This window comes from Amblyraja radiata, chromosome 7, assembly GCF_010909765.2.
Source record: "Amblyraja radiata isolate CabotCenter1 chromosome 7, sAmbRad1.1.pri, whole genome shotgun sequence".
In the NCBI taxonomy this organism is placed as follows: Eukaryota; Metazoa; Chordata; class Chondrichthyes; order Rajiformes; family Rajidae; genus Amblyraja; species Amblyraja radiata.
The window spans coordinates 30,832,551-30,841,437 of record NC_045962.1 but is presented as its reverse complement, the minus strand read 5'-3'; positions in this window follow the sequence as shown (position 1 = coordinate 30,841,437).

Genomic DNA, 8,887 nt, shown 5'->3' with positions numbered 1-8,887 from the left:
AATTGACTGAGTTGTCAGGCAGTGAAGGTGGTTGGAGTTGGTGGTAGTGAATGGACAAAAAAGGCTTTCATTATTAGCATTTCATGGTTAGCATTTCAGTGCTATTGTAAAGGCTGCCTGACTCCTTCACTCCTTACACTATTGGGCTATTCAGAAAATTCAGTTGTGTGTGTCAATCCATTAAAAATATTTCAGTTGCGCATCTTGAGTTTTTGCACAGCTCTAAACTCAAGGTATGTTTAAATCTAAAGGTAAGGAATTATAATGAAAGCTGGCAAAAATATATGCATTCTTTAGAAAGGCTGATTAAAAACATTAAAATCATTAAAAGCATTTCCACAAAGTGTTAACGGGAATGTTAAAGTGAATGGTCTAGAAACGTGAAAAATGTGTAGACACAAGTAAGAGTTCACTGGCTAGCAAGGTTAATGAACAGAAACATAAAGAACACAGAAAATAGGAGCAGAAATATGCCATTTGCCCCTTTGGGCCCACTACACTGTTCAGCATAATCATTGTTTATCATTTCCTTATTTTCCTTACCTTATTTTCCCCGTTGTCCCTTTGGGATTAAGAAATAATTCTACTTCTTACTTGGATATATTTTATATCCTCGCCTCCAGAATCTTCTATAGTGGAGCATTCCGCTAGTTCCTGATCTCAGTTATAAACGACATGCCCCATATCCTGAGCCTGTGACTCCTGATTCTCAACCCCCATCCAGTCCTTCTACCTAAACTGTCTCCAACTGTTAAAATTATAATGGGGGTTTTTAGGGCCCCCTCTCATTCTTCTATACTCCAGTGAATATAGGCATAAGGGACCCAGACATTCCTTCTACATCAATTCTGCCATCCCCAAAATCAGTCTGGTAAACCTTCATTGCACTATCTCCATGGTGAGATTTATGGTGAGGTTTTATCAAGGTCACACATTATGGTGAGGTTTTATCAAGGCCTTATATTCAAATCCTCTTGTACTGAAGGCCAGCATACCATTTACCTTCCAAACTGCCTGCTACATCTGAACATTTCCTTTCAACAACTGTGTACAAGGATGCCGGGTCTCACTTCACCGAACATGTTCACTATCTATCACCATCTATAAACTGATTTTCTGTTTTGAGAATCAGTGGATGGTAGAGTAAGCTGTGGGGGATATTGCCAGACCATCTTGTTTGTCTCGAGAAATAAATGCCAGCAGGTGATTTCAACTTACTGTGTGCGCATGTGCCAGTGTATTAATTATTGATCTGGTGTCATGCTTGATTACTTTAAATCCTTCTTCAGTGACATTTAGGAACAGCTAACAAGACCTTCAACAGCCCATCTGTTAAAACAATGACAGAGACCTGATTCCCTGTCACTGCTATGGACATTGTTTCTGGGATGACAAAGGCAGCAAGGCCTTGAGATTGATGGGAGCCACACAGCTGCAAATTGTGTGATGTGGGGGGCATGATAGAGGTATAGGCTGTGCCAAGAAAGATTTGGATCATTTTGTATTTGCATGAGTTGTAGTCATGGGTGAGGTGCCAGAGGACTGAAGAGTGGTTAAGGGTGTGCTCCATTTAAGAAGGGTGCAAAAAAAAAAAAGGAAAAAAAAGCTGGGCACTATAGTCCAGTGAGCCTAACATCTGTGGTAGGTAAATTACTGGAGAGGATTCTGAAGAATAAGGTATATATGCATTTGGATAGACAGGGACTGATTAGGAGCAGTCAGCATGGTTCAGTTTGTGTGAGATCAGTTCTTATGAATCTACGGCGTTTTTTGGGAGAAGTAACCCAAATAGGTCAATGAGGGCAAAGCCATAGATGTTGTCTATATGGACTTCAGAGAGGCATTTGATATGGTTCTGTGTGGTAGGCTGCTCTGGATAGTTAGACTGCATGGAATCCAGCGTGAGCTCGCAGACTGGATAGAGAATTGGATTTATGGGAGGCTGATGGTAAATGGTTGTTTTTTTTGGACTGGAGGCATTGACTTGTGGTGTGTCTCAGGGTTCTGTGCTGGGCCCATTGCTGTTTGTGGTTTATATGATTTGAATGAAAATGTGCAAGGCATGATAAGTAAATTTGCAGATAGCAATAAAGGGGGTGGTATTGTAGATAGTGAAGATCATTATTAACAAAATACTGTAGAATCTAGATCAGTTGGGCAAGTAGGTTGAGGAATGGTTTATAGAACTTCTTACAGATAAGTGCAAGGTATTGTGTTTTGGGAAGTTAAACCAGGGCAGGACCATCACAGTGAATGGCAGGGGATTGTTGTGGAGCAGAGGGATTGAGGAATGCAGGTAAAGTGTGTAGGAGAGAACTGCAGATGATGGTTTACATCAAAGATAGACACAAAATGTTGGAGAGAAGGAATGGGTGATGTTTCGGGTCGAGACCCTTCAGTCTGAAGACTGATCGGGCGGTCAAGAAGACTTTAGGTACATTGTCCTTCATCAGTTAGAGTATTATCTATAGAAGTTGGGAGGCTATGTTACAATTGCACAAGATGTTGGTGAGGCTGCATTTGGAATATTGTTTTGTTTTTGGTAAACCTACTATAGGAAGGATGTTGTTAAGTTGGAAAGAGTGCAGAGAAGATTTGTGAGGATGTTGCCAAGGAGAGATTGGGCAGGCTAACTTTCCTCCTTGGAGTATAGGCGGCTGAGAGCTGGTCCTACAGAGGTGTATAAGATTACTAGGGGAATATATGGGATGAATGGAGAGTCTTTTACCCAGAGTAGAGGACCAAGAACCAGAGGGCACAAGTTTAAGGTGAGAAGGGGAAGATTTAATAGTATCCTGAAGGGAACTTTTTCCACATAGGGGGTGGTGAGATATGGAAAGAGCTGCCTGAGGAGGTAGTTGAGGCAGGTACTATAACACCATTTAAAATACATTTTGACAGGTACATGGATAGGAAAGGCTTGGAGGGATATGGGCTAAACATGGGCAGTGGTACTCATGTAGATTTGGCCAATATGTGGAAATTGGGTTAAAGGGCCTATTTTCATGCTGTATGACTATAATAATGAATTAGTTGAAATGAGCTTGACTTGCCTGACACTTAAGGGTACCTTATACCATGTTTTGCAGAAAATGATGGCTATACTGAGAACTATCCACAACGCTTAGAAGTTCTTTCAGGGAAATTCACTGGACTTTAAAGATGCAAACTAAGGTTTATACAAACACACTGTGCATAGGATAGCCGGTACATTTCAAAGTATTTAGCTCTCACCACAATGCTAAGCTTTCATATAATCTTGTATCGCTCTTTTATTGTATCTTCAGCATACCTGTAGTTCATCAGAGTCAATGGGCTGTAAAAAGAGATTGCTATGTTTGTATTCCAAAGACTTCAAAGAGAATATCATTGAACTCTGTCCAAGAAATGTGTTGTGGCAAGTTTTGGCTTGCATATGATGGAATAAGCTGGATGGTTAGTAAAGATTCTGGTGCAATAATTTTGTGTTCACTGATATTTAATATTAACTAAATACTAATATGAACCAAATAAGAGTATTATCTATATTTGAGTACCAGATATGGAAAGATAAAATTTGATCTTTCATGTTCTGGACTTCTCTATTACCCGTTCCATATCCACAATATCAAGTCGTGTTTGAAATAAACAGTGGATTTTGTTTTGGCTTTGAATTTCAAAATTCCTGATTCTTGCTGGACATCAAAGATACATTTTTAAAAGACTAAACTACATTGGACTAATCTGAATTACATTGCAAGAATCAACAGAAATCCAGTATTCTCCTCAATTGCTAAAGTATTTTGAAGCAATTTTGAATTGTTTAAAAGTTACCAACTAGAAAACCCCAGTTTGATGCCCTTCCGCATGCCTCATTCAACCAGGTTTGGCATGATGATAATGATAGAGGGATAAGCCAGACCATGAGATTGCAGATTGTGATTGTGTACATTTCTGCTGCTGATGATGATGATCCATTATGCCTCATGGACACCCAGTTTTGAGCGGACGTATATGTTTTGAGTCTATCCCAGCAAGAGTCATGGAGTTATACACTGTGGAAACCGGCCCTTTGGCCCAACTTGCCCACATCGGCCAACATGTCCCAGCTACTCTCGTCCCACCTTCCCCCATTTGGCCCATATCCCTCCAAACCTGTCCAATCCATGTACCTGTCTAACTGTTTCTTAAATGTTGGGATAGTTCTTGCCTCAAATACCTCTTCTGGCAGCTTGTTCCATACATCCACTGCCCTTTGTGTGAAAGCATTACCCCTCAGATTCCTATTAAATATTTTCCCCTTTACCATAAACCTATGTTCTCTGGTCTTCGATTCACTTACTCTGGACAAGAGACTCTGTGCATCTACCAGAATCTATTCCTCTCATGATCTTATACACCTCCAAGTTCACCCCTCATCCTCCTGCTCTCCAAGAAATAGTCTACTCAACCTCTGGACCAAAGCTCAGACCTCTGGTCCTGGCAACATCCTCGTAAATCATCTCTGTACCCTTTCCAGCTTGACAACATCTTTCCTATAACACGGTGCCCAGAACTGAACACTATAGTCTAAATGTGGCTTCTCCAACATCTTATGCCACTGCAACATGACCTCCCAACTTCTATACTCACTACTCTGGCTGATGAAGGGCAATGTGCCAAAAGCCTTTTTGACAACCCGATCTACCTGCGACTCCAGCTTCAGCGAACCATGCACCTGCACTCCTAGATCCCTCTGCTCCACAACACTACCTAGAGCCCTACCATTCACTGTGTAGGTCCTGCCCATGTTAGACTTCCCAATATGCAACACCTCATTTTCTGCATTAAATTCCATCAAACATTCCTCAGCCCATTTGGCCAATTGATCAAGATCTGTTCTGGAAATGATCCAGTGCCACTCATACATAGGGGGATGTCCCAGTGTGAAGATGGGACTTGCCCCTATAACTATGTGGTGGTTACTTCTAATGCTGTCATAGATAATGCATCAGTCAGATTATTTAGGGCATGTTCAAGTGGTATTATTCATTGTGTGGGTTCATTCACTGTCTGCCAAAGTCACAATCCGGCAGCTGTCCTTACAGACTTGAACAATTCAACCACTCATGGTGCTACCAAGCCACTTGGAGATGGACATTGATATTGAGATTCAGACATGTATCATCAGATATTTTGGGTAAGATTTTGCAAGATTGTTTAATCTGGGAGCAACTTTGCCATGTCTGAGTTAATGACTGGGTTAATTCCCACTGGTCACTTTATTTTTGTTCTTTGTTCTAGTTCAAAATGATGGGAATGGTACAAGTGAATGGTTTGCTTTGCCATTTAAGAGTCAAACACATTGGAACTGTAATTGTATATAAACCAGGCTGTACAAGGATGATGACTGCCGGCAAATACAACACATAATCCTCCGCCATTTCCGCCACCTCCAACGTGACCCCACCACTCGCCACATCTTCCCATCTCCCCCCATGTCTGCCTTCCGCAAAGACCGCTCCCTCCGCAACTCCCTCGTCAATTCTTCCCTTCCCTCCCGCACCACCCCCTCCCCGGGCACTTTCCGTTGCAACCGCAAGAAATGCAACACCTGTCCCTTCACCTCCCCCCTCGACTCCATTCAAGGTCCCAAGCAGTCGTTCCAGGTGCGACAAAGGTTCACCTGTATCTCCTCCAACCTCATCTACTGCATCCGCTGCTCTAGATGTCAGCTAATTTACATCGGTGAGACCAAGCGTAGGTTGGGCGACCGTTTCGCCGAACACCTCCGCTCAGTCCGCCTTAACCTACACGACCTCCCGGTGGCTCAGCACTTCAACTCCCCCTCCCATTCCCAATCCGACCTCTCTGTCCTGGGTCTCCTCCATTGCCAGAGTGAGCAACAGCGGAAATTGGAGGAACAGCACCTCATATTCCGTCTGGGGTCCTTGCGCCCTTATGGCATCAACATTGAATTCCCCCAATTTGGCTAGCCTGTGCTGTCCCCTCCCCTTCCTTCACCCTCTAGCTGTCTCCTCCCACCCTCCCATCCGCCCGCCCTCGGGCTCCTCCTCCTCCCCTTTTTCCTTCTTTCTTTCCCCACCCCCCATCAGTCTGAAGAAGGGTTTCGGCCCGAAACGTCGCCTATTTCCTTCGCTCCATAGATGCTGCTGCACCCGCTGAGTTCCTCCAGCAATTTTGTGTACCAAGGATGATGACTGATGTCTCTGAGGGTTCTTGGTGAAACTTAGTTGGGTTTTTATGATCTGGCAATTTGTTTAATACTCCAGATTATTAATTGAATTTTAATCTACCATGGTGTGATTAGAATTTTGGGTATTTGTATTGTAGGATCGACCAGCACAGTATCTAGTGTACCATACCACCATTTGTTTTTGACCCCTTCACTGGCACTAAACTGTTAGCCTGTTTGTCTGAAATCCAATACCAGGTGAACAGAAATTTAAAAACTCAATTAAAAATTGATAAGATAACACCATAATCTTTAAAACCTTTACAAAACTGATCTCCATTATTACTATTTTAAACTGAAGCAGACCATCCAGGTTTTGGTTTCTTATTGTCATGCTTACCAAGGTACAGAGAAAAGCTTTATTTTGCATGTTATCCAATCCGATCAGATAATACTATACATAAATAGCATCAAATCAAACTCTAGTACAATTGGTGGAACAAAGGGGAAGGACATGGTTCTCAGAATTGTAGAGTCCAATGTCCGCAGTGGGGTAGAGGTGAATCGGACAGTACCCTAGCTTATGAAATCACAACCATCGTATTGATCCTGAGGAGTTTTGGAACTCGTATCCATCTGATCTTTAAGATGTTACATCTCTGTAACAACTCATTGCTTGTGGAAACCAAAGCCTTTGTTACATCAAAATTTAACACTCCATTTGCACTCCTCCCTCAATCTACTCACTGCAAGCATGAGGTCGTCCAAAACTCTGCTGCCCATGTCCAAACTCTCACCCAAACATTTCTGTATTATCTACGGTTGATGATCTATGTTAATGTCTTGATTTTATAGTTCTCACCCTTGTTTTCAGATCTCACTGGATTGCCTTTTCACTATCTCTTTAATCTCCTCCAGCCCAATAATCTTTCAAAGTACTTCCTTCTCCTTTCATGCTGGAGTCTTGTGCATCACTAAAATTAATTGGTCCAGTGTTAGCAGTTGAATATTTCATTGTCAGGACCTTAATTTTGGAATTCCTTTTAAAACCCCTCCACCTCTTTTTCATTATTTTCTTTGAGACACACCTAACTTTGTCCATCTTTCTCTTTGATCATTCCCTAATTATCACCTTATGTTGTTTGATATCAATTTACTTCCCTTGATTAAGTGCTGTTTAAAAATAAAATTTCATTCGAGCCATTCCGTTACAATGAAAGATGTTGGTGATTATTGAAAATCAAACACTTCAGGGTTTTACAAAGCCCAAATATTGTCAGTTGCTTTATCACTGATCGCCCAACACAAGAAATGGGGATGTTTACTGATGATGGCACAGTTCAATTTGCACCATCTCTGGTAATGAGGCACACCATTACTGCAGGCAGAAAAGGCTGGACAATATTCAGGCTTGAGCTGATAAGTAGCAAGTAACATTCGCACCACAATAGATAGGCACTAACTATATGCTTGAGAAGTTAAACCTTTTACACTTTGCGCAGTGCCATATTTACCATGTCCTCAAATTCAACAACATATTGTCATTCTTGAGCAGAAACTGGTCAAACTGTACACACTGTAGACACAAGAATTGTTCAGGGGCTCAATATTCTGTTGTTAGTCCCTCACACTTCAGTACCTTTCCACTTGCATGGATGGGTGCTGATCCAGTATATTTAAAAGACGAAATAAAGACAATTTGAAACAAAGCAGCACACTGGATTGACACCTTATTCAATAAATTAAACATTCTCTCCTCGCACGATCCAGTGAAGCAACTTGCTAATTCCATCCAAGGGACCACTGATACTTAGATGAACACAGGCAACAGCAAAATAGTAATTGCCTTTGAGTTCCTCTGTTTGCCACAAATTATACCGATTGGGAAGATTAACATCGTTCCTTTATCATTGTAGTTCAGAATCCTGAAACCCAATCTAACAGCACCTTTGAATTGCTTTCATAACACACTGAAACTGAAGGTTCACTATCCCTTCACGAAATTTGGGAATGGACAATAAATGCTGGGTTTACCAACAATGCCAACCAACATCTTATAAATTATTAACATAATATTGCAGGCCCACAAGACACTTGATTGAAACTGCATGAATTGTTAGTAAAAGTTTCGATCTAGTTCAACTCTGGTGTTAAATAAGGACGTTAAAATCTTTATGTACTGATTCCATGTGGTCACTGAATTGACTCTTGCTTATATTGATGTTGAGTAGATGGATATGAGATGGACATCTCATACACAGACATCATTTGGCTACTTTTAAACCCTCTTTCAGCTTTCTTCTCCCCCACCCCACCCCCCAAATCAATCTGAAGAAGGGTCCTGACCTGAAATGTCAGCTATCCACATTCCTCAGGGATACTACCTCTTCCAGCTTTCTCTCCCCCACCACAATCGGTCTGAAGAAGGGTCCCAACCCAAAACTACACGCATCTGTGTTCTCCAGAGGTGCTGAGTTACTTTAACCCGCTGAGTTACTTTAACCCGCTGAGTTACTGTACCTACAAGTTTCTTGTGTTTTGATGACAGAAGCAAAATGTCTTCCCTTCAGACCAATCTGCTACTTGTCTTTCTTTAAATACAAATCAAATGTATGCCGTCTAATTGATACATCTGAGAAAGATATATAGATGCAGACTTCCACAGACGTGTTCACCCACATCTGAAATTTAAGGCACCAAGTGCAATTTTACAAATAGAAACAGAAACATAGA